At 41.4% G+C, this 27,333-nt stretch overlaps 1 long non-coding RNA gene across 1 annotated transcript in view; it reads right to left on the bottom strand.

Annotated features, from left to right (window-relative positions):
* The window catches only part of LOC135214630 (uncharacterized), a 51,204-nt gene extending 24,095 nt beyond the window's left edge, over positions 1-27,109 (bottom strand). Inside the window, exon 1 of the long non-coding RNA XR_010314447.1 lies at positions 26,990-27,109. This is a non-coding gene — a long non-coding RNA (uncharacterized LOC135214630). The remainder of the gene's footprint in view (positions 1-26,989) is intronic.
* Positions 27,110-27,333: the final 224 nt, after the last annotated feature.

The following is a 27,333-nucleotide window of genomic DNA, read 5'->3' as shown; positions in this document are numbered from 1 at the left end:
TATACCAAAATTATTGCAATTTAGTGTACAAAACAACAACAACAAAATTAACTCGTTAGCTTTAACCGTTTTGCTCAGAGTGCGATTTGAATACAATTATATATGAAATTTTGTTTTCGCGCTATCATATATCGCATTATTTATATATGATGATATTTTTTTTCATTTCTGGCAATAACAAAAAAAGGAGCCAAAAATGAACTCTTAATCTTGAAAACTAAAAGCACGCTCTGATTTTTTGAAAAAAATATTTTTTCCGCTTCGGTGCTCACTCCGAGACCCCCTCGGCATACAGGAGACAATTTTTATTATACCCCTTCAGCATAAGAGGGTTATTATCACAGTCACACCCTTACCAGAAAAACAACTAATAATTCACATTATTTGCAGTAACAATGTATTGTCCTCAAAATGTCTGCTTCCTGGCGTTTTTACTCGCAAAGTCATCAATGATGTTCTCATATGACACCTGCTTGTCCACCTCATATGTCTTGATGAGCTTCAGGTTTGAGAAGCTCCTCTCTGCTGAGGCTGCCACAGTCACAGGCAGAGTGCAGGTGATTCTCAGGGCAACCCACAGATTGGGATACAGTTCCTCCAAATGTTTTTTTGTGGATAAAGGTGAGGACCTCAAGAGCAGTCATGTCTTCTCAAGGTACGCTTGGCAAGTTTCTGCACAGGTTGTCACACTAGTTGTTCAATGCCTGATCATCCAGTTTTTGGAAATTGAGCAGCACTCCAAATCTGTTTCTCACGTCATCCAGTGTTTCAAAAATGGCTGTGTCAACAACTAAAAAATGTTGCTTTCACCCTCTTCATGACATCTACAATGGGCTCATCTAGGGCTTCATAAGCAAAGTGCTTTTTTGTGCTTAATCTTTTCTCTTTGAGTACAGCCACTACATTAATTTCCTCACACATGTCTTTAGCAGAGGCCTGAGCTGAACCACAGCCAGTTCTTCTGTAGTTAAGAGATGTTTTGATGCTGAAAAAAGGCAGTACAGTTTCTGTACATTGCCAAAATAGCTGATGGCATCTGTTGAAGCTGTTGCTGCATCAGATACCACCAAGCTTTGGGAATGTGCCCCACATGGAACATAAAGTGCACGAGGGTTCTTCGCAAGAAGTCTGGCTGGAACTCCTTTGTTCCTCCCTTTCATGTTGGCACCATCATCATATGATTGTCCTCTGCAATAATCAAAGGGAATATTCAGCTCAATCAGTTTCTTCAAAATCAATAATGACAAACCAAAGACCTGTTGTTTCAGAAGCTACAAGAAATCCATAAAATGCTCTTTGATTTCTGGTGCTTTCTCCATTTTAACGGTCCTTATGATGACTGACATCTGTTCTTGGTGGCTTACATCAGAAGTACAGTCAAAAATAACTGAATAATATTTGGACTGTTTAATCTTAGTCACCACGTGTCCATTATTTTCCCACTGATTGAGGCAATAAGTTCACTTTGATGATATTTCCAAGATAGCTGGAATGACTGAACTGGCCACTCTCAACACGCTCAATGTGCTGCTTCACAACAGGATCAAATTTAGCAAGCAAAGGGAAATTTCCACTTTTCATCAGGGGCCCACGGGTGGCTTGGGAAATTTAAACTTTCCAAGCTACCCCAGGGGCCCCTGGTGGCTTGGGGGCCTAGGCAATCGCCTAGTCAACCTATAGCTAGAAACGACCCTACAGTAGAGACCCAGTATACAACAATACCAGAGCCCAAAATAATCGGATTTCAATGTTAAATTTTATGTAAATTTTGCATCAGAGCTCAAACAAAAAACCAGAATCCAACCCAATGAATCATAAGATTTTTGTGTACAAAAGTGGTTCCGTCAGTCGCCACTAGTTGGCGTTGTTCCAAAGCTCGATTAAAGCCGCTAGCTCTGCTTCTATTGTTTTGAGCAAGTACTACACACTAGTACGTACAGATATTTCCTTAGTTTTTGTGGCTTTCTATAGTGCACTACATATTTTGATTATCAGTGGTCCCAAGGCAGCCATTGCAGACAAGCAGAAGAGGAAAACACTAAAAGCCACAACTGAACTTAACAAGATTATTGAAAATTATTAGGAAAGAGGCATTCATATGACAGCCTTAAAATCCTCCCAAGATTTCTAATGATAGGCTAACCCGTGAAGTGTCAATGGTTGTGCCAATAGTTAACTACCATCACAACTATCAGCAAAATATTGACACTGTAAACAAAACATCTGTAATACGTAATGGTAAAAACCATAGGTTATTCAAGTGAATCACTAGCGATACAACCTTTGATGCTGTAAACAAAACAACCCTAATTACAGTAACTACCGTGGATAATTACCATTTCTGGGCTCAGCCTATGTCGCTCTGTGAAATACTTCCTTTAGTGGATATTTTTAAGGTAAAATATTGCTATAATTACCAGAGAAAAACTAAAATAGTCATGCCAGAATAGACTGCTTTGCTCACCTTTAATAAAGGTGTCGGTATGGTATCTGGGGCGAGTGGAAGCCACTACCAGAGGTCCCTTGCCATTTAGGTTCTCCCTTCCTCAATATCCCTCGTCTACCGAGGAGCCGATGCAAGGCCCCGCTACCCGCTACTACTACGACTAGCGCCATTGTTTTCATTCCTTTCAATAGCACCGCTCACACCACACATGTTTTTTCCTTGTGCTGTGTTTGTCGCTATTTTGGATTTATTTCATCGTCAACATGGACCTCCAAGCTTCTGCATCCAAGTTAAGTACTGCGTTTATTGTTTGGGATCATTTTGAGACGGTTTTTGAAATTTTATGCCTTTTTATCTTAGGTTATATGTACAGACGGTAACACGTGCGTTGCTGGTCCCGCGCCGTCCTCTTGGCTCGCCAGCCGCGTGATGATTCCCTGCTTTCTTGCACCAATTGGTCTCCCATACTAATTGGTCTCGATTGCACCTTTGCAGTACTCGGTATATTTATTTTAAGATGCATTTGGCATGTTGTTTTATGTTCTTTAGTTCTTTCACGGGGGATAGCCTACTTCCGAACCGCATGCTTTCGGTTGTGGCGCTCGCTTTCCTTTCTTGCATGGTGGTTGTTATATCAACCCTTATTTATCAGTAAGATAGGATCTATTGCGTTGTTTGCCTTACGAAGGACTCTAGTTCCTTCATAGCACTCCGTCCTTGAGCCACCCTGGCCGCTTGCCCCTCGATTATTCGTTACGGCATCTAGGCTAAGCCGCTCTGAGTTCCTAGGCTAGCATTTCCTTCATTGGATTTCGCTTAACCTAGTTTCTCAAGGACCTCTCTTTCTCTCTCACTCCTCTTTATTTCGCTTCTCCCCCCGTGTTAGGACAGGATGTTTATGTTATGTGTTCCCCTATTTGCCAGCACCTAGTTGGCCTAGGCCTTCTTAGATCGACTGGCATCTCACACTGCGTGACTGTTCACCCGGCTGAAAGCCCCCCCAGCCAATCGACCGAGCCATGGTTGGCCACCAGGCGAGGGAGAGTGGGACACTCCTCCACCCACTAGGTAGGGTATCCCTCTCACTATCTAAGAAGCCCACCCTTCACCACCCCGCTGCGGCGGCCTCAGGACTCCGGTAAACGGCGGACCCAACCACGGGATAGCATTGCTTCATTAGATATGTGAAGGCTCCGACCTATCCTTGGGATTTTGTTGCATGCATATTTTATCATACATGACATCCACTTCTATTGTATGTTCCCTACCCGGCGGAGTACCCAACTCCACCAGGTATTTTAACCATCCCACCCTGTTACAACTTGCTCTTCGTCCTGTGTCTGACTTGGTTTATCCCTCACTCCGGCATATGGAGGACAGATTGAATCCACTTAATCGGTCAGATTTTATAGCTCCGGCATCGCCGGAGCTACAGTGGAATCTCTCAGTCCCATTTTCTGCCTAGGATGTTCCTATAAACATACACGGGGCGCAGGAGCTAGTAGTAACAGAGTGATGTGTTATCTTGCATGATATATGCTGACACCGGAGTTACTCCGGCAGCATTAGCATACCGCACACAACCACGGACCTAATCCAAAAGGTTGTTGATGATACTCATGTATAATTTGACTTACAGGTTACCTGTTGTCTGGAGGATGGGTGCAACGCCGTTCTCCAGGAACCCTACGGGCACGTGGTCTGCCGGGCCCATGCCGGCTGCGCAGTTTGCATGGAGGACTACGTGGTTTGGCACTATGAGAACTGCGCCATCTGCTACACTTTGGTTAGCGAAGCCTCATCCGGGGTATGTAACACTCCGGCCTCTTCATATGATACAATGAGAATCAATATACTGTAATATACACTTTGATGCTAGGTTAAGTCTTTTTTGGTGTTAAGTATTAATAATAGCCCTACTTACAGGGAACGCAAGCAGTCCGGGAAGCCGCCCTTTCCACCCTGAAGGTATGGGTTGGCGGTTTCGGTCGCAACTCCGCCAAGGGCCAACCGTACATCCTGGCCCAGGACATGGCCACCCTGATCTTCCCAGGAGTGAAGAAGGGATCGGTGGTGGATTCGGAAGTGGCCGCCCCTCTGATCGCCAGGATCCAGGAGGCAGTTGCAGCTCTCACGGAGGAAGGCATCGCAGAAGGAGTAGCGGGGGAAGTAGCTGCCCTCAACCTGGACCGCAAGCCCATGGCTATAGACGACATGGGCAACGGTAAGAATGGTAGCAAGGCAGGTTTCCTTGAGCCTGTCTTTGTCTTCTTCTCCTTCTACTACCACTTCCTTCCAGGGGTTCGCCGATAGACCGCAATCGGTTAGATCGAAGTCCTTATCAGCGATTCCCAAAGTTAAAAGTAAGAAAGACTTCAAGTCTAAGCAGAAGTCCCCTGCTGAAGAGGTCAGGAACCAAGCTTGCCTCTACGCCACCGGCTCATAACCCCGGGGCGGTCAAGCCTTAAGTCACTCTCCCACCAAAGGGATCGAGGACCAAGGTTCCCAAGGAGAAGGCCCAGCCTTCCTCCTTTGACTCTGATACGTTCTCAGACAACATCATGCAGCAGATGGGCAGCATGGTCGGGGACTTGGTCCAGACCAAGTTCCAGGAAATGCTGACCCAACTGTCAACCACGCTGGAAACTTCGGGACAGACTATCCCAATCCTTGTCGGAGAGGGTAGTAGCCCAGGAGAACTTGATGTCCGGTCTCCAAGAAAGTATGGCGGCAGGGCAAGTACAGCCCGGTCAGGCAACTCAGGCTTTGCTGATGCCGGACTCATCTAACCTCCCTCCGTTCAAACCAAACAATCCATGGAGGGTAGCAGCTCACGCCCCCTTCGCAGAGGGCATGCTAACCATCGAGGGTTGTGGAACTCGAAGGCTTGAGGACTTCGAGTTCCACCCTGAGGGTCTCCGTCCCCCCTTCTTTGGCTTTGTCCGTCTAACGGATGCCGCCATGAGCAGGGAGGATAAAGTCCCGAAGGAAACTGTAATCCTCCCCCGGGACCAGGCTCAACAAGCTTGGCGCCGGAACCTTGATGAATGGGAATGCGTGAATACCAAGAGTTACAGGCCATTCAAGAGCCCATTTACAATGTCACGGTGAATGAGGACACTCCGTTGCCATTCATCTCAAAGGTGTCAGAGGCAACAGCCCAGGCAGTCCTGAAAGATGAGCCTATGCCTCAGCTACGAGAGAAGGAACCGACTTCTCTTCTGTTCCTCGCCGCAGAAGAATTCTACTCTGATGCTCCTGCCACTTTTTCAGTAGGCAAACTCAAGCCGGACTGCGGTAACACGCTGTTCAGCGAGAGGTTGCCTAGACTGTCAGATGCCCTAATTCAAGCGGAGTACGACGCTAGGATGAGGCTCAGCAGGTCCCCCCCCTCAGTTCACTAACGATTGAACCGCAAATGCCTTCTCTTTATCTATGGACAAGAAGACCGCTATTTAAAATCATGACCAAGTCCCCCCCCTACTGCATACAATGCAGTGCGACTTGTATGATTTTATGGTAGCACGGCGTAACTGTCGGAAACATGTTCTGGCGGAAGCTACTATCCGCCATTAACCAAATAGACTGATCGCCTCATCCATATGGGGGCACGGACCTCTTCCCCACCACCGCTGTGAATGAGGTTCTGTTCAAAGCGGCTAGGGTAAACCAGAGTCTGAAGCTTCGTTGGGGACTTGTGCCTAAACGAAAGCCTGAATCTACCAGATCAACCCCCCCCCCCCAAAAAAAAAAAAAAAAAAAAAAAAAAAAAAAAAAAAAAAGAGGGGCCAATAGAAGTTCCAGCCCTTCCAGGTTGCTCCCCAACAGACTCTAATGCAGTCGGCAAAGGGGTCCCGGTTACTCCAAGTACAGTAGTACCTTGAGATACGAAGGCTCTACTTACGAAAAACTCGAGATACGAAAGCCAATGCGAAAAATTTTACTGCTCTACATACGAAAAGTTTTCAAGATACGAAAGGTTGTTGCTGTAAAGTCCCGAGATTCGACCCGCGGACCACGAGAAACAATTTTAAAACTCCCGCGCCACCAACTGAGTAAACTCGCCACCATCCTCCTGCTCTCCCATTGGTTCCTGATGCTAGTCACCCCATAAGGTCCTGCTCCTCCTATTGGTCAGCATCTACCCCTTGTGCTTTAAGTATTCTATTGGTAAAAGGATGCTGTAAATTGAAAAAACTTATTCATGCATTACATTTAATAAAAAAAAAAAAACATTAGGTAAAGATAGAATAAAGAATAGAAATGAATGGTTATTATACTGGTTGGTAGTTTTAGTAGTTGAAGAGAGATTTAATGAAAATTTTATAGGCTTACTGTGGTAAAAAAGTGATTTCGCTTGTCGATCGTTCGATACTCGTAAGTGCTGGATGTAAACAGACGTTTGGAAGCTTTTTTTTGTTTGTTTTTTTTGATTATAGTTAATGGCTACTTAATAATTATTTGAAATGAGTACATGCAATACATTTAAAAAAATTGTGAATTAGATATCATAAAAATATAAATAAAAAATCAGACTGCCAACAACAAATACGTATTTTTAGAATTCTTCTTCTGTTTTATTTATTACGTTACGTATACGTATGTTTCATTATTAGCTGTCAGTAACTCGGTATCTCCATTAGGTAAAAGATAGAATAAAGAATAGAAATGAATGGTTATTATACTGTTTGGTAGTTTTCATTAGTTGAAGAGATAATAATGACAATTTATGCTTACTGTGTGCTAGGAAAAAATGATTGCTGGGCGCTCGTTCGATACTCGTAAGACGGTAAGAGCTGAATGTAAACAATCGATTGGAAGGTTTGTTTTTGTTTGTTTGTGTATTATAGGTTAATGATTAATTAATAATTTTTTGAAATGAGTACATACTGATTTATTTATACATTTTATTGGCATATTCTAAGCTATTAGCTCTTAGGTTTAGATGTCAGAATCATAGACTAGGCTACAGTAGCAACCGCTAACATAGGCTAGGCTTATTGCTAAGGGCATATGCTAAAGTCTAATATATGCAGTAAAAATGGGGTTTGAACATTACATGCAGTTGAATATTACTCAAGTATGTACAGTATTTTGCCTTTTTGGAGTCATATTTCTTCCGTCGGATCGGCGTTGTATCCCTAGAACATGTGTTTTAGGCCTGGAAATATAATTTACAGGGGTGTTTTTGGAGGGCTTGGAACGGATTAGCCATTTTACATGTAAAATGTGTTCCAAGATATGAAAAACTCATAATACGAAGGCCACCTTGGAGCGGATTAATTTCGTTATCTCGAGGTACCACTGTACCTCAACTGTCAACCTCCAAGGCACAGCCGCAACAGCAGTTTGTGCTGTTGGACACCAAGCCAGCAAGCCCAGGCTTCGACTTCTTATGCAGTCTCTCCGGCCTTCAATGCGACCTATGAATCGCAGTCCTTTCAGCCGTTCAATAGGTTCGCTAGGGGCAGCAGAGCTAGAGGTCCCTCCCGTCACCGGGGCGCCGGAAGAGTCACCAACCGGGGCAAGGGCTTTCGGGGAGCACGAGGTGGTCGCCCGTCAGCAAGCCAGTGAGAATCCCCAAGTAGGAGGGAGGCTGTACCTCTACCGACATCGGTGGGGGTTCAGCAATTGGGCAAAGTCAGTGCATGACCAAAGGTCTGGGGTGGAGTTGGCTTCAAGGTCCTCCTCCATCCAACACCTTTACCAAAAACCAACAGCGGAGTTGGTAGAGTATACCCAAGAACTTCTTCAAAAGAGGGTAGTATCAAGAGTCAGAAACTTAAAGTTTCAAGGGCGCTTGTTCAGCGTGCCAAAGAAAGACTCAAACAAATTAAGAATAATTCTAGACTTGTCCCATCTAAACTCATTCATTCATTGCGACAAGTTTCGAATGCTGACCGTTTCACAGGTGCGGACCTTACTTCCCCGTGGGGTTGCACCTCTATAGATCTTACAGGTGCCTACTATCATGTTCCAATAGCAAGACACTTCCGTCCATTCCTAGGCTTCAAACTAGGAAAGAAGGTTTACTCCTTCAGAGTAATGCCATTCGGGCTCAACATAGCACCCAGAATATTCACCAAGTTGGCGGAAACAGTAGTACAGGAGTTGAGAACTCAGGGAATAATGTTAGTAGCCTATCTGGACGATTGGCTCGTATGGGCCACAACTGTCGAAGAATGCCACAAGGCGACGGTCAAGGTAATTCAGTTTCTGGAACATTTAGGATTCCAAATAAACAAAACCAAGTCTCAACTAACACCGGAGTCACACTTCCAGTGGTTAGGAATCCAATGGAACTTGAACTCTCATACTCTATCAATTCCACCGTTGAAGAGAAGAGAAATAGCCAAGGCCACAAGGCAATTTCTCAAAAACAAGCAAACATCCCGGAGGAACCAGGAAAGGATCCTAGGATCACTCCAATTTGCATCAGTAACGGACGTTCTGCTGAAAGCCAAACTAAAGGATATAAACCAGGTTTGGCGATCAAAAGCAAACCGGAGGTGCCGGGACAAAATGGCTCCCATCCCAGCAATCTTACGCAAGAGGCTCCGCCCTTGGACGGAAATCAAGAATCTGTCAAAGACAATACCCTTGCAGTTTCCTCCGCCGGCCCTAGTAGTCCACACAGATGCCTCTGTAAGCGGCTGGGGCGGGTACTCACAGTACAAAAAGGTACAGGGAACCTGGTCTCTAACATTCCGCTAGCTACACATCAATGTACTGGAAGCTATGGCAGTCTCACCCTGAAAAGGCTATGACCAGCCAAGAAGTCTCATATCAAGTTGGTATTGGACAGTGCAGTAGTAGTCCACGGCATAAACGGGTGGCTCCAAATTGAGCCACGTGATAGCCCTATTTGCCTTAGCAGACAAAAACAAATGGTACCTGTCAGCCACTCACCTAGCAGGAGTCAGGAACATGGTGGCAGACGCCCTATCACGTTCCGTCCCGCTAGAATCGGAGTGGACACTGGACAAGGAGTCATTCAGATGGATCTGTCAACAGGTACCAGGACTTCAGGAGGATCTCTTTGCCACAGAATCGAACCACAGACTCCCTTGTTTTGTGGCTCCCAACCTGGACGCTATGGCCATAGATTGGCATGTATGGAAGAGAATTTACCTCTTCCCTCCAGTGAATCTGCTTCTGAAAGTCCTGAACAAGCTCAGGACGTTCAAGGGTCACATTGCACTGGTAGCCACCAATTGGCCCAAGAGCAATTGGTTCCCTCTACTATTGGAATTAGGACTCCGGCCTCAACGGATTCCCAATCCCAAACTGACGCAGTTGGTTCAAACGCAGACTGTGTCCGCTTCCTCGGGAATTCAGAAAGCCCTAACTTTATGGACTTTATGAAGTTTGCAGCTCAGAAAGATGCTAACATAGATCCTCAGAACATCCTGTTCTTAGAATCTGACAAGCGAGATTCGACCTTGCGTCAATATTACTCAGCAGTTAAGAAACTAGCTATATTTTTAAAGGACTCAGATGCACAAACCATGTCCAGAATCTGGCTATAACCTTTTTCAGAACCTTGTTCGAGAAAGGTCTACCAGCTAGTACAATTACTACTACCAAATCAGCTCTTAAGAAAATCTTCCAATTTGGTTTTAATATTGATCTAACAGATTCGTACTTTTCATCCATTCCAAGAGCTTGTGCAAGACTCAGACCATCTGAGAGGCCCAGGATGGTCTCATGGTTCTTAAACGATGTCCTTAAATTGGCTTCTGACACTGATAATGACTCATGTAATTATATAACCCTCTTAAGGAAAACATTATTCCTAATAAGTTTAGCCTCAGATGCCAGAATTTCTGAACTGTCGGCCCTCTCTAGGGAATCAGATCATATATTGAATTTCTCCCTACAGGAGAACTACTTCTATCACCAGATCGTCAATTTCTAGCAAAAAATGAGGACCCACAAGATAGATGGGCCCCATGGAAGATTGTTCCACTTCCTCAGGATCCATCCCTTTGTCCAGTTAATGCTCTAAGAGCATATTTAAATAGGACTGCCCTGATATCTTCAGGCCCCCTGTTCATTAGGGAAAAAGGCGGAACTATTTCCCTAAAAGGGATTAGACAACAGATTTTATATTTCATAAAACAAGCTAACCCAGAATCCTTTCCGAGGGCACATGTTGTTAGGGCAGTAGCTACCTACATTAATTATTTTCAACATATGAATTTTGACGATCTTAAGAAGAACACAGGCTGGAAATCCCCGACAGTATTTAAGCGCCACTACTTGAAGTCTTTAGAGGCCCTTAAATTCCCAGCAGTGGCAGGGCCGGGAAACACAGTTTGTCCCGACACTGCAATAATTAGTTAAGTAGTTATATAGCCTAATCTCTCTTACATTCCTCTCTCTCCTACCTGCCCCCTCACTAGCATTTCTAGCCGTTAGCTCGGTCGTTACTGGGTTCATAATTTACCTTGGATAGCACTTTCTGTATATATGATCATTTGTATTGTATATATTATTGTATCTGGGTCTGATTTCCATTGTGATGGTTTATTATTGATGTGTATTATTTGAATCTCTGTAGGTTATTTAACCTCACTATGTAGATAAGTTAGTTTAAGGATCATTGAAACTAGAACAATTGTAATTGTTGTTTATTGTTATCTGTTATTATTTACATTATAGTATTTAACTCTAATTGAGTTTTAATTCACCTGTAATTTTGACTATCTACATTTTCCAACCTGGTAGAGCCAATTCTCTGGCACTATTTCACGGAGCGACACAGGCTGAACCAGAAAAGGGATTTTGACGAAGGAAAAAAAAAAAAAAAAAAAATCTATTCTGGGTAAGGACCTGTGTCACCCAGTTGAAATCCCACCCAGGCTTTGTTCCTTTGTTTTTTCTTCCAACCCACCTCTCTTGGCCCCCAGCTTGTGTACTATTTGTTTTACAGGAATGAAAAAAAAAAATGGCGCTAGTCTAGTAGTACGCGGGTAGCGGGGCCTTGCATTGGCTCCTCGGTAGACGAGGGATATTGAGGAAGGGAGAACCTAAATGGCAAGGGTCCTCTGGTAGTGGCTTCCACTCGCCCCCGATACCATACCGACACCTTTATTAAAGGTGAGCGAGCCAGTCTATTCTGGCATGACTATTTAGTTTTTGTTCTACTGGTAATTATAGCAATATTTTACCTTAAAAAATATCCACTAAAGGAAGTATTTCACTGGGCGACACAGGTCCTTGCCCAGAAAAGATTTTTTTCCTTCGTCAAAATTCCCTTAATCAAGACGTTAGGATGAGCGAGCTCTCACTTTGTTACAGGTGTACGATCTCTATAAGTAATTATAAAAACCAAAAAACTCTATAAACCTGAATATTTTCTGGAGAAAATTATAATTTGTAAAAGTTAACCATATACAGTGGTCCCCTGTATTTGCGGGGGGATGCGTACCAGAACCCCCGTGAATAGTTAGAACCCGCAAATAGTTGGAACCCCTATAAAAATGCTAAAAACAGCCTATTTTGTTAGTTAAAACTCAAGAAAAACCCAACTAAAATTTTTCACACTTGGTTTTTTTAATAGTTTTATCACAAAAAGTGCATTTTATGATAAAATTCATAAAAACAAAACCGGAATTTGTGGATATTTCTCACAGAAAAATACAGCGAATGTGCAAATTTTCCGCGAATAATGTGGGAAAATGTTCCAGAGAGAAATTCGCGAATGTGTGAGTCCGCGAATCCAGAGAACGGGCTAGTCGTCAACGAGAACGACATCAATGACCTTCTCGAGGAGCACCAAGAGGAGCTTACGATGGATGACCTGAAGGAGTTGGAAGCCATGCAACATAAACATCGTTCAAGAAGAGTCCTCTAGCTGCGGCGAGGAGGACGACGACGACACTATGTACAACGGCAGAAATTAAGGATGCTCTAGCTGGTTTTCAGGTCGTATGCTTGCACAGTTCGATGACGTTTGCCTGAGTCGTTTCAGGAACATTGTCAAAAGCAGGCAGAAGCAATCTTCCTTGGATAGTTATTTTTTAGAGGCCATTAGTAGGAGTAAGCAAAAAGGAAGAACCAAGTTATACTATGAAAAAACAGAAAGATGAAATGTGTTGAAAAAAATGAAATTTTGTAAAAAAAAAAAAAAAAAAAAAAAAAAAAAAAAAAAAAAAAAAAAAAAAAAAAAATTAATTAATTAATTTTAAGTTTTTGGTAAAGTTAAGTGTTACAGTTTTGTTAATGTGTTTCGTAAAGTTTAGTTCATGTTTTCCTGAAATTTTTTGTGTTTCGTAAAGTTAAGTGTGGGTACTATAAGAAGTTTTCTGCCGTTTGTCCTCTTCCTCTGTCGCCACTTTCGGAGTTAACCTCACTCGAAAGGTAAGCCTCCACATTTTACTACATGCGTACGTATGTATGTACAGTATTTCTTGTATACCATGTACACTAATACACTTTATTTACAGGTACATACATATTAGTACTACTAGTACGTATTAAGTTAGGTATTGAATGGTCCAAATTGTTGTTGCATTTCATTGTTTATAGGTCAATTTAGCTTTATTATGAAATTTACTGGGGTGTTTTTGGAGGGCTTGGAACGGATTAGCCATTTTACATGTAAAATGTGGTTCAAGATACAAAAAACTCATGAAACGAAGGCCGCCTTGGAATGGATTAATTTCGTATCTTGAGGTACCACTGTACTCAAATCAGCTGATATTTTGAGAATTAAAACAATATCAAATGCAAATGACTTACATCATGATGTTTATATTCTGTAAAACAGTAACAATAATAATAATAATACTGTACTTGGATACAACAAGCAAAACCACCTTTAAGTCATCATTATTATATAAATATAGTTGTACTTTTCAATATTTTCACAAAATCACTTTTCTCCAAAAAAAATTTTGGTTTTGTAATTTAGAAGTCGTTCTATACTACAGATATGAATTAAATTCATGAAAATTTGCCATGATTTTTTACCTCGTCTTATCTAAAGGTCATCTCATATATGGAAATAGTATATGGTAGCTATCTTATTCGTTAATAGATGGCGCCATTGTCTGGTTATCAGTACAGTGGACACCCCGTATTTGCAGTGGATGCATACCAGACCCCCCCATGAATAGTTAGAACCCGCGAATGGTTGGAACCCCTATAAAAATGCTTAAAACCTCCTATTTTGGAATTAAAACTCAAGAAAAACCCACTAAAAATTTATAAACCAGGTTTTTTTAATAGTTTTATCACAAAAAATGCATTTCATGATGAAATTGATAAAAAAAACAGGAATTTGTGGATATTTCTCATAGAAAAATACAGCAAATGGGTGAATTTCCTGCGAATAATGCGGGGAAACGTTCGAGAGAGAAATCTGCGAATGTGTGAGTCTGCAAATCCGGAGAACACGAATACGGGGGGTACACAGTACATACTTAGCCTTAGTGCCAAGAGAACCTCATAAAATACAAACAAAATGAATATGCATCTTTTCCTTCACTCTTTTAAAAAGTTGTGCTTTACTTCACTGTATCCTATGATACGGTATGTAGGCTCATATTACTATATTATAAAATACAGGCAGTCCCCGGGTTACGACGGGTTCGGCTTACGACGTTCTGAGGTTAAGGCGCTTTTCAATTATATTCATCATAAATTATTTCCAGGGTTACGACACATGCTTCAGGGTTACGATGCCTACAACACTGATCTGGCAGATGAAATATGACACCAAAAATGCAAAATAATCAACATTTGAAGTTTTTTTGATGAAAAATGCAATTAGAATGCAGTTTACATTGCACCCAAAGCAATAAAAGTAAGGTTTTCTTAGGATTTTTAACGATGTTCCGGCTTACGACGCGTCTCAAGAACGGAACCCACGTTGTAACCCGGGGACTGCCTACAAACAAAGTGAGCAATGTTTTGGTCCGGAAAAAATCAGCTGAGGGCAGAGGCTTGTTTATTTTGTCCTATTTAACTCTATTCAGCGTGATTTATTTGCTCCTATTTATCGTAAATAGATCTCTAGAAACTATTTATATGGGACAAAATTGTTTTTTCATTATATGAAGTGCTTTTAAGTTATAATATAACTTAAATATAACCATTGTGTGAACTCTATTTTTTTTTTTTTTTTTGTAAATAGATGGTCTTGGGAGCATGTTTTTTTTTTTTTTTTTTTTTTTTTTTTTTTTTTTTTTTTTTTTTTTTTTTTTTTTTTTTTTTAAATTCCGTTTGTTATTTCGTTCTGAATTCATAATAACCTAACAAGATTCAAGTAAATTTATTTTCTTTTTATTGCTGTGAAAACAACAGGTAATGCATCTTTCATGGCCAGTATTTTTTATTTATGAAAAATTTTTTTTATTTTTTTCCCCTATTATTGGCCAGTAGTGTTGTGTATCCATGTTGCTGATGCACAAAAATTCAGTTCATTAGCAGTACATACTATATTTCCTTTGTCAATATTTTCTCCATAGCAAATAAAGATATAAAGCAAAAATATGTAAGTCCTGTTCTACTTAACCCTTAAACGCCGACTGGACGTATTTTACGTCGACATACAAAGTTTTTTTAAAAATTTGCGGAAAAATACTTTTAGGCCTACCAGCCGTAAACTCTTGAATCACACGCCTTGGGGATGCTGGGAGTCACGGATCAAGGTGTTGTTTTGTTGCAATTGTTACGCAGGCGCGCAAGCGCGAATTTCTTTCTTGCCGCACTAAAAAGAAAAAAGTATCTGTGACACATCTCGGAAATTATTTTTTTCGTCACTTTGACATAATTTTGTACCATTTTAAATTAGCCGTTACATGGAGTGTTATATATGAAAAATGTGCGCATTTTTATGTAAAATACAACAAAAAAATACTCATGATTGTAGCTTTTATCAGTTTGAGATATTTTCATAAAATAATAACGATAAGTGCCAAAATTTCAAACCTTTTCGGTCAACTTTTGACTCTACCAAAATGGTCGAAAAAATGCAATTGTAAGCTAAAACACTTTTATATTTTAGTAATATTCAATCATTTACCTTAATTTTGCAACTAATTGGAAGTCTCTAGCACAATATTTCAATTTATGGTGAATTTATGAAAAAACCTTTTTCCTTACGTCCGCGCGGTAACTCTTCCGAAAAAAAAATCATACATGCGATTGTGGTAATGTTTGCACCATTTTAAAATTAGCCTTTACATAAAGTTTTATATATGGGAAATGTGTGCAATTTCATGCACAATACAAACTAAAAACAACCCATGGTTGTAGCTTTATCAATTTTTTTGTTTTTTTTTGAAATATTTTCATATAAAAAACAAATGATAAGTGACAAATTTTCAACCTTCCGGTCAACTTTGACTCTACCGAAATGGTCGAAAAAAAAAACGCAATTGTAAGCTAAAACGCTTATATTCTAGTTAATATTCAATCATTTACCTTCATTTTTTTGCCAAGAAATTTGGAAGGTCTCTAGCACAATATTGCGATTTATCGTGAATTTATGAAAAAAAAAAAAAATAACATTTTTTTTTCTTTACGTCCGTGCGGTAACTCTTCCGAAAAAATCATACGTGCGATTTGTGGTAATGTTTGCACCATTTTAAATTAGCCGTAACATAAAGTTTTATATATGAAAATGTGTGCAATTTCATGTAGAATACAACAAAAATAATTGAAGGTTGTAGCTTTTCTCACTTTGAAAATATTTGTATATAAATCACGATAAAAAATAGAAAAAAAAACCACGTTCGGTCAACTTTGACTACTAACCGAAATGGTCGAAAACGCAATTGTAATCTAAAATTCTTACAGTCTAGTAATAGTTCAGTCATTTATCTTCATCTTGAAACAAATTTGAAGTCTCTAGAACAATATTTAGATTTATGGTGAATTAAAAAAAACTTTCCTTTTCCTTCCCTCCGCGCGCGGATTCTCCGCCACAAATCTCTGAAATGCGTACGTCCCATTCTCGGAATATTTGCTCCATTTCATATTAGGCATTTCATAGAGTTTTATATATGGAAATGTGCACAATTTTATGTAGAATAAAACGAAAAATATTTGAAGGTTGTAGCTTTTCTAATTTCCGAAATAATTGCATATAAAAAATATATATATAAAAAAATTCTACATTCGGTCCAACTTTAACTCGTCAGATATGGTCGAAAAACTGCAATTGTAAGCTAACTACTCTTACAGTATAGTAATATTCAATCATTTGTCTTCATTTGAAAGAAACTGGAAGTCTCTAGGACAATATTTAGATTTATGGGTGAATTTTGAAAAATATATTTGTTTACGTTCGCGCGCGTTACGAATTCATGCAATATTTTGTGATAATATTTTCTCTGTGTTGCTTTTATCGTTTACAATGTGTTATATAAACAAAATGATCGCAATTTAGTGTACATTACAACGAAAAAAAAAAAAAGTAACTAGTTACCTTTAACCGTTTTTTGCGCACAGCGCGATTTGAATACAATTATATATGAAAATTTTTCGTTTTTGCGCTATCATATATCGCATTATTTATATTTGATAATTATAATTTTTTTTCATTTCTGATGGTTGCATACTAAACTTCAGGCAAAAAAAAAAAAAAAAAAAAAAAAAAAAAAAATGAACTCTTAATCTTGAAACTAAGCACGCTGTGATTTTTTGAAAAAAATATTTTTTTTTTTTTCCGCTTCCGCGCTCACTCTGAAACACCTCCGGCACACGGGAGACAATTTTTATTTTACCGCTTCGGCGTTTAAGGGTTAACGTCATTTGTAATGTAACTATGGTAATTTTTACTCTCGTACGATGACAGAAATGCAGCAAAACACTTGTTGTTATCAGATTCCATTCGGATATTGTAGCAAAACAACTGTTATTGCAAATAACTGAACAATGGCTGTAGTGTTTAAGCAATGATTATAACGTTAATAACGATACTTTCATCATTCTCTTTTGCTTTATTAACTTATTCAACTAGAAATTATGATTCATCCTAGGCCAAGATTTACAAGTAAGTTCATCAAATTTGACATTAAAAATTTGTAGAACTACCATGCATACCATAGTCAATGATTAGGCAAATGAAATTTCACATTTTTGTTAGTTATTACATATTAGGGCAAAATATCTGGCCATGATACTGCCCAAGGCATTGTTCACAAGTCTAGGGGCACCATAAGATGGATTGTGGCGCCCATAGACTTTTGAATTTCGGTTAGTGACGACTTTCGGTTAGCGTAAGGCCCCCAGGAACAGAACCCCCGTCGTTAACTGGTTAACCGGGTACTGCCTGTACTGTACCATAAACATAAAAAAAAACACAAAAATAAACATGTATGTACATGTTGCCTTATTTTTGCTTTGTCTGATTTATTGTAACATATTTCATTACAAGTTTAGTTGACTATGATTATCACACAAATTACAACAGTTCACAAGAGATTATTTCATTATTGTGGATGTTTAATCTCTAATTACCATGAAAATATTTAAAATCTGAATTTCATACATAAGCAACACATTCTTACTCTCCTCCGCAGCTATAGTTTAACCGTGCCTGTCTAGTCTTGTTCCCAGCTAGTTACGGTGATTAAGATTATGAGAAAACCCCATGTCAGCGTCTCTCTCTCTCTCTCTCTCTCTCTCTCTCTCTCTCTCTCTCTCTCTCTCTCTCTCTCTCAGTATATCCTTTGATGAAAATGCACAACAAAATATCAATATAATGTTATTTCACTTACAGAATCCATTTATACTGTGCTTAGACTTTGATGCAAACACCTCAATTCTCTCTCTCTCTCTCTCTCTCTCAGTATCATCCTTTGATGAAAATGCACCACAAAATATCAATATGATGTTATTTCACTTACAGAATCCATTTATACTGTGCTTAGACTTTGATGCAAACACCTCAGTTCTCTCTCTCTCTCTCTCTCTCTCTCTCTCTCTCTCTCTCTAATTCTCTCTCTCTCTCTCTCTCTCTTCAGTATATCCTTTGATAAAAATGCACCACAAAAGTATCAATTATAAAATGTTAATTTTTCACTTACAGAATCCATTTATACTGTGCTTTGACTTTGATGCAAACACCTCAATTCTCTCTCTCTCTCTCTCTCTCTCTCTCAGTACATATATCCTTTAATGAAAAAAATGACATTTTTTAAAGTAAAATTTATTTTTCTCTACCCATATAAACCTTGCGTCCTTACTTAGGATAGATTGCAGCTCAGCTGAAAGTACCGGCTAATACATTCTTTTATATATTGAGGTAGTTAACTACCGGGCCGGTAGTTACCTACCTGGCGGTGGGGAGGCGGCTCACCGAGTCGTCACTTTGATTACAGCCAGGATTTTGATGATGACCCCTGAATCCAGGGGGTGGGTGTTTGGCGGGACCATACAAGTAAAGGACTCCAGGTTTGTATGGTTTGGGAAAAATACATTTTACTTTCAAAAATGTCATTTGTTCCTACACTGTATACAAACCTTCCATCCTTTACTTAGGAGACTCATTCTAAGGTAGGGATGGAAGTCCTGTCTCGCTGGCTGAGAATGGAACCCGGGATGCCAGAACCCAGGCTTATAGCTCGATCCTCGATTGATACTTCTGACCTCTGAGGGCACGGAGGCAGCTAAACCAACTTGCTGGAGCGGCTACCACAGAACCAAGGTCAGATGTGTAGAACCTGTGAAGGTGAAGGGCAAAAGACTCCAATTGTGCCAGGCTTCCATCAACCTGGGTAACAGAGAGGTTCTTCTTGAAGGCAATAGATGTGCTCATTCCATGTAAATCATGACTTTTTCACTCGACTGGTACCAGCAAGTGGAGAGGGAGGGAAGAGGGTACGGCAAATCACCTCTCGAATCCATTGTGAAATGGTATTCCTCATAACCCTCTTCTATGACGGGCCAGTACTTTCAAAGAGATGTTGTAAGGTGGGTCAAAAAAAGCTGGTCCAATGGAGATAGTGCCTCAATGCTCTTAGAGGACAGAGAAGTAGCTCACTGGGTCTTCGGTTACTGTGCTCAGGCTCACAAACCTGGGAACGAAGAAAACTGAGAATCGACCATGGCCTGGATTCTGGGTTTAGCAACAAACTTAGGGACGAAGCTGAAGCAGGCATTGGTCCAGCACTCAGTATGAGTGACAGTATAGCTAGGCCATGAAGCTCGCTGACTCGCTTGGAGGAAGCAAGGGCGAGCAGAAAAACCGTTTTCAGGGTGGGATCCCTATCAGATGCCAGGGACAATGGTTCATAAGGAGCTCTCTTCAAAGACCTGAGGATAGCAACAATGTCCAAGGGATTTGGAGGAGGGTTGCCAATACGGAGTGCAATCCTGTTCAAAGCTTCGTATGAAGCATAGAGAGTTCCTCTGAGGAAAGAGAGGTCAATTCCCTTCAGTCTGAGGACTTGGCTCAAGTCCGAGCAATAGCCTTTTCTTTACCACCGAGACCGACAAGCGCTTCTCCTTCCACAGGTAGAGTAAGAAGCCGGCAATCATGGGGATAGAGGCTCCGAGAGGAGAACAGCCTCTCTGACAACACCAACCATGGAAGATGGCCCACTTGGTCTGATAGAGAGACGTTGAGGACTTCCTGAGGTATCCTGCCATTGCTGTCGCAGCCTCTCGCGAAAAGCCTTTAGCTGTGAGGAGCTGCTGGATAACCTCCCCGCGTGAAGATGTAAAAAGCTCACCGTATTGTGGAAGATCCTCACGTGGTTGGCCTAGGAGGTCGGGGAGTGGCGGAAGCACTCTTGAAGTCTCTACCAGCAGAAGTAGAAGGTCTGGGTACCATTCTACGTGAGGCCATTTCGGCACTACTAGCGTCATGGACAGGGAAGGGGTGTGGATCGCACTCAATTCAAACACTTGCCTAATCACGCAAAATGGCGGAAAAGCATAGACGTCAAGGCTGTCCCAGGGGTCCAGGAACGCGTCCTCAAACACCGCTGCCGGATCTGGAATTGGAGAGCAGTAAATCGGCAGCTTCTAATTTAGAGAGGTTTTTACGAACAGGTCTATCATTGGGAACCCACAAAGCCAAGACTTTGCGCGCTATCGAGGAGCCAAACGATCTGTGTCCTCCTGCTCAGATTGTCTGCCATGATGTTCTGTTTGCCTGAGTTGAGAGCCGCCCATTCATGAATCTGCAATGCTAGTTGTCATAGCTGCAGAGACATGTACCACCTTGACGGTTCACATATGCCACTACGGTGGTGTTGTCGCTCATCAGTGCCACCGAATGAGCTTTCAGAAGAGAGCTGACGTGCTGGAGTGCCAGGAAGGCAGCTCCAAGTTCCAGCACGTTGATATGATCTTGACGTTCCTGGTCGGACCATAGGCCTGAAGCCAGGTGTTGCAGTAGGTCCTCGCCCCATCCTTCCTTGGATGTGTCTGTGAACAAGAGCAGATCGGGTGGACGATACTGGAGAGGGGAACCCCTAAAACAGGTACGCGTTGTCCAACCACCACTCGAGATTGGAGCGCATGTTCTCCTCACTGGGGACTAGGTCGTGAGGGAATCCTGACTTTGTGACCAATGAATTCTTCAGACCCCACTGAAAGGATTGAAGGTGCATCCGACCTTTTGGAACAAGCAACTGTTGCCACTGATGTGCTGGCAGCTGGGACTGTTGAAGGAAGGGCAGAGTGACACTTCGGAAGTATTCCAGTCTAACATTGTCGGAAAGGCTTTCCCTGCAACAGTGTCGAAGACCATACCGAGATACACCAGTCGTTGAGAGGGATCTAAAGAGGACTTCTTGCGGTTCACCATGATCCCCAGATCGTGACAAAACACCAGAACCTTGTCTCGGAGGAGATGAAGCAGTTCCACAGAGGGCACCAGTATCAGCCAATTGTCTGGCGACGAGCCATGTCAACACTAGGGTGAACACCTGAGTGAAAACTTGCGGAGCTGTGGAGAGACCAAAACATAGGACCTTGAACTGGAACACACTGTCTGCTACAACAAGACGAAGATACTTCCTGGACAAAGGATGGATTGGGCTCCAGAAGTATGCGTCTTTTAGGTCGACCCTCACCATGTAATCCAGAGGAAGAATGGCCTGTCTGACCGTGCTGGGAGCCTCCATCCTGAACGGGGTTTGCTGAACAAAGTCGTTCAGGGCTGAGAGGTCGATGACCAATCTCCAGCCTCCAGACACCTTTTTTACAAGAAAGAGTCGACTGAAGAAGCCTAGACTCATCAAGGACCTCCTTGAGAGCGTCCTTCCCCAGCATGTCCTAGACTTCTGCTTGAAGGGCGAGATCCTTCATCGATCCCTGACGATAGGATGATGATGTCTTCGGGGGTCAAATCAGAGGAGGGGGAGAGTTGATGAACGGGATGCGATACCTGTGTCGGAGGATGGTCAGCGTCCAATCCTCCGCCTCGTGGTACTGCCACTTTGTCCATCTGGCTTGCAGGCATCCCCCCACAGGTAGCAGAGTGGGGGGAGTGCCCTCCTCACTGGTCACGGCAACTCTCTTCCTTTTGCCGCGTTTGCTTCGCCCTCAACCACCCCGGTCAAAAAGGGCTGCTGTTCTCAGCCTCCGAGTGGAGGCAGTGGGAAAGGGATCAGCCCTAGCAGGAGCGTGAGAAACCCTCCTAGATGGAGAGCCAGGATGACGTCAAGCAGAAACAGTAAGAGGTTGGGGCCGACGGAATGATGCTGCGCAGTGCAGCAAAGAATCCTGGCTCGCTCTCCCCAAGTTTCCTATCACCTTGTTTACATCCGAAGATAGAAAGAGGGTGGATCCCTGAAGCTAGGCATTCCTCAGGTTGGTCACATCCTGAGGGTACACAGCTCGATCAAGCCTTGATGAGATGGTGTCCCTGCACTTCAACACCAGGTTGGTCCAGAGGTTGGCAAGCTGGTGGACTAAGAACTGCATAGCCTTACCTCCTGAAAAAACAAGGTCATGGAGCTGACAGGCCATGTCTGCTTGCGCTTGTCAGCCTGCTGTGGTCTCAGAGGTGGCAAGAAAGCCCACCGTGCCGCCCCAAAAGTCCAACCATGAAGCTGCTTGCAACGCCGCCATTGTAGTTTGTTCGAGCTGCGACATCTCCTGGGAAGGTTCGGTGTTGAAGTATCTGGAGCGAAACTCCAGGTGCCAATGATGTTATAGTCAGGTTTATGGGCAAGGTTGAAGGCTCAGCGAGTCCTTCCTCACTGAAATTTGTCTATCGACTTTGGTCAGAGCCTCCCTTGTCAGGGATGATGAGGGCAGCTCAAACCGGGAACGAGCACCCCTAGAGGCGCGAAAAAGAAGGTCAACTGCCAACATATGACCTTTCAGAGAAGTAGTTGGAGCTTCTTCTAGGCTGTTTAACTTACGGAGGAGACCGATGATCTAGTGGACGGTGGTTGTGTATCTGCAGGAGCAAGAGCGCTTGTCAGTGAGGGCGCGTACACAGGTTGTGAACGTGAGTAAGCGCATGCAGGCGAATGGCTCCTTTGTGCGTACTGTAGCATCCTACAAAGATGAGGAGCTTACGCATGAAGGTCTGGTAGGTCTCGAAGGAGAGCGTGTGTCAGCATGTCTCTGAGAGGAGTTTTTACTACTTCTCTGAGAGCCACTGCTAGCTCTCGAAAAAGGCATGTCAGGAGGAGTCCATGACCTCGTCCACGACAAGGCGAAGCTGCAGGGCCCACATCCCTGAGGGTGGGCAGACAGGAGGATGGACCTGGTCAGCATCTATAAGAGCCTCCGCAGGGAAGGGCTCTGGGGGCTGCACCGCAAAGGGAAGGGCGTCTTTCTTAACAGCACAGGAGGATGAGGCTGACTCCTCTGAAGCACCCCAAGAAGAGTGCCGACAAAAGTCTCTCCTTCAAACAGCAGCCAGGAATTCCCCAACGTCCCAACAAACACAAAACCGAAGGACATTGTCAACATGCACGAAAAAAAAAACAAGTTTCATCCTTAGAAGGGCCAGGCCTTCCCGTTTCACCGAGGGAAACAAGGCAGGTCTAGCCCTTTTCAAAGGCTGGCCAGTAGTTAAATCATTGCTCTATGCGCCTCACTCTCGGAGGAGTGAGATGCTGAAGATCCCGAAGGATGAGTCATCGACAAGAAAGCAGAAGGCCTGGGTTGTTTAGTCTTCGAGGAAGAACTTGAAGGTGAAAAATCCCTTTCCTTTTCTTCTTACTTTGCAGCCGGCGATACTTAACCTACTGGGCAGGCAACCAGGTACGACACTCCTCACAGGGGGATTCCGATGTACAGGAATGCCCCTTGCAAGAAGGACAAAGGGAGTGAGGGTCTCTATCAATCCTCTTCATGAAAGTCCCACACCTACGACCCGGGATACCAGGGCAGAAACGCATAACCATATATAGTCAGACATACTCGCATATATCTAGAAAGAGAACAAGAATGTTATGAATAATTTCAACAAGACAGCGAGAGCGAAAGAGAGGTCTTTACTCGCTGCCGACTGTAATCAAAGTGATGACTCAGTGAGCTGATGGGGAGGCATTGCTTCCCCACCGCCGGGGCAGGTAACTAATGGCCCGGTAGTTTAATACCTCGGTATAGAAAAGAATGTATTAGCCAGTAGTTTCAGCTGAGCTGCCCCATCTATCCTAAGTAAAGGACACAAGGTTTGTATACGATGTAGGAACAAACAGTAATTAGTGAATACAGTGTGTTACTCAACAACAACAAAAATAATAATAATAATAATAATTTAAAGAGAAATGATCCATAAAAATATTAGTTCTCATGTATAATTGCAAGATATGTTCCACAAAAATCTGTAACAAAGTGAAGAGCATAATATAGGGTCAACTGTACCAAATTGTAACTAAAGAAACTTATGATTAACGGATCTATTAAAATCTATTCCCATAAAAAAAGCACATTAATTTTTTTTTACAAATATAAAACTTTTCAGTGCACTCATTACTTTCCCACAATCTTCAAGGGTGAAGGTTTAGCATAGGAATAATGCTTGCCTTCCAAACCTGTGGAGCCCAGTTTTTTGTTTGTGCATCCACAAGAGAGATTTCCCCTTGAAACTTCTATGAAGTGGTGTGGCCCTGGAGCCATTCTTAAGGAATAAGGCTACTTATTGTTGAAAACTTGCTTTATAATAAATCATTAGTTTTATACTATCACAATACAGGCGGCCCGCGGCTAACGGCGCAATCGCTCAACGGCGAATCGGTTTTACGGCGGTCGTCAAAAAATATTCATTAAAAAAATTAAAGCATTTAAAAAGTATCTTTTACGGCACAATTTTCAGTTAAACAGCGCCGCTAGCGCTGTTGTCTAACGAGTTCATACATTTGTAGAAAATGCCGTTCAGACCATAAGGTTATGCAAATATATTAACAAATTTTATGGAGAGAAAAAAAAAAAGTTAATACGTAGGTATTAGGGTAAAATATATGCCTCTGACGCTGTTCTATGCCGAAAATATCGAGTTACATAAGTGCAAATTTAGCTATGGATGTGTCGATTTATAAAATGGTTCATGGCCTTTTGTTTAAAATGGTGTATTGAAAATGTATTACGTGCAAGGTATTTTTTGTTTTTATTTGTGCACAGAAATATGATACAAAGGCAGCTTTTGAAACTGCCCTTTCACGTTATCAAATATGATGTTTTGCATGGTCTTTCTTGTGAGCCGCCGCCTGCCGCTCTTCTAAAAATATATTTAAAAAAAAGTGCAAATTAGCGATCGATGTGTTGATTTTATAAATGTTTATGCTTTTATGTTTAAAATGTGTATGAAAATGTATTACGAAAAGGGTATTTTTATTTCTGTGCAGAAATATGATAAAAAAGGCAGCTTTTGAAACTGCCCTTCAAGTTATCGACTAGGATGTTTTTCAAGTTCGTTCTTGTATGCCGCCGTCTGCCGCTCTTCCGGAAAATATAGAGTTAAAAAGAGTGCATTTAGCAGACGATGTGTCGATTTTTTTAAATGTTTATACTTTTAAGTTTAAAATGTGTATGAAAATATATTACGTAAAGGTATTTTCATTTTTGTACAGAAATAAGATACAAATTAAGGCAGCCTTTGTAACTACGCTCCACGATGTCAGGGGATGTTTTTTCATGTTCGTTTTTGTCCGCCAGTTCCGAAAAATGCATTGTGTTATTTTATTAATTATGCATCTTTCCATAAATCCTTTAGAAAGTTATACATTATTTCACTGTATCCAAGAATATTGTTATGTATTCTCATATTATTGTATTTTAAAATACTACGGCAAATTTTTAAGGCCAGTATTCCGCGAGCTGCCAATGTTGTGGTTTGAAATCAGCTGATGAATACGAGTTTGTTTCACCATAACGCAATTCTGAGCGAATGCTCTTGCTTCTAGTTAGTATAAATGAATATCTAGATACTTGATTATAGGAGACAAAGTTATTTTTCCTTATACAACATGTTTTTAGGTGAAATATTTATTGAATATGTCTTGTTGTGAATGTGAACTACTTTTTTTTCGTTAATAGATTACGTTGGCGGGCATGTTATTGCGTAAAAAAATTACGTGATTCCTTTCGCAATAACACTTATATCATCGTAATACGAACTTTACGTTATTTATCTTATATTTGGCGTGAAACCAACAGTAAAATGTTCTTTCAAGCACAGTAGTTTGATTAAAATTATTTTATCCCAATTTTATCTACGGTTGTGTTTGATGGCATACGTTTACTGCAGTTTTATCCCTTGTTGCCTGATGTTATGATAATAGTCATTAATAGCAGCTTGAACAGTTTTTTTTTTTTTTTTTTTCTCAGCTTCAAGTTTTTTTTTTTATAACTAGGTTTTTTTTCTAAAAATTTTTTTTAAACAGTATATTTCCCGATTGATCTTTGATCTATAGCGATAAAGTTATTTACATTAAGATATCTCCGTTCTATTCATACATAACGCCATTTATAAACAACTACGGTAATGTTGTACTGTAGTACGATGATTGAAATACAAGCCAAACGGATGTTATCCAGTTCGGTTGTACTTAGAAAAAAAAAAGTAGTTTCTCGTTCAGTTGTTCGTGGCTGTACACGTTCATGCAACGCGTATACATTAAAACCATACTTTCATCATTCTCTTTTGCTGTTATTGAACTTATGTAACTAGAAGATGGATAAAGTTAGGCCATTGTAATTTGATCTCTCATAAAATCAGACTATCGTAAGACTAATTATCGTAACTTGAACACTACAGCTACCTGTACACTGTATAAACTTTATTATATCTTTACATACTCTAGACACCCAAAGGATTAAAGCTAGGCTTTTTTCACTTTACAGTATTTACAATGCTATAATGTACTGTACAGTACTATTGTATAGTAAATTCTATAGTACTATACTGCATAAATATAATTTTTTTACTTATTGCGCGTTGTGGGATTTATGGGGGCGCCTTTGACTGGTCTAGAGTTTCGAAAGAAGGTGTGCGGTGGCCGTAGGCTTTAAAATCGCTTAGCGTCGGCAGCCAGAAATGGAACCCCTGCCGGTAACCGAGGGCCGCCTGTAATAAATTTTACAATTGACTTAAGCTATTATATGACCATGTACCTTTAAATTTTTGAAGACATTAAGAGCTTCTGCAGTTCCTCGAGATGTTATGGATAACTTCAGCTCCTTTAACTCTGGGCAGTTTGTTCCTATGTGTTCCAATATTGGCTTGAGGACTCTGTAAGAGAAATTAATTTTGTATCTTCAATATGCAAATCGTATATTTTTATTGTAATGGCATGTAATTGTGCTTTATACTCTAAACTGCTGTGTACAGTAGGCCCCATTATCCACGAGAAATACATTCCAATACACCCACAAATCCTTGAAACCTCGGTTAAGTGTGAACACCTTATATTAACAGAGCACACTGGTCATGCTGATCATGAAAATATGACAAATTT

The sequence above is a fragment of the Macrobrachium nipponense genome, chromosome 46 (genome assembly GCF_015104395.2).
Source record: "Macrobrachium nipponense isolate FS-2020 chromosome 46, ASM1510439v2, whole genome shotgun sequence".
NCBI classification, from domain to species: domain Eukaryota; kingdom Metazoa; phylum Arthropoda; class Malacostraca; order Decapoda; family Palaemonidae; genus Macrobrachium; species Macrobrachium nipponense.
This window is presented reverse-complemented; position numbering and strand designations above follow the sequence as displayed.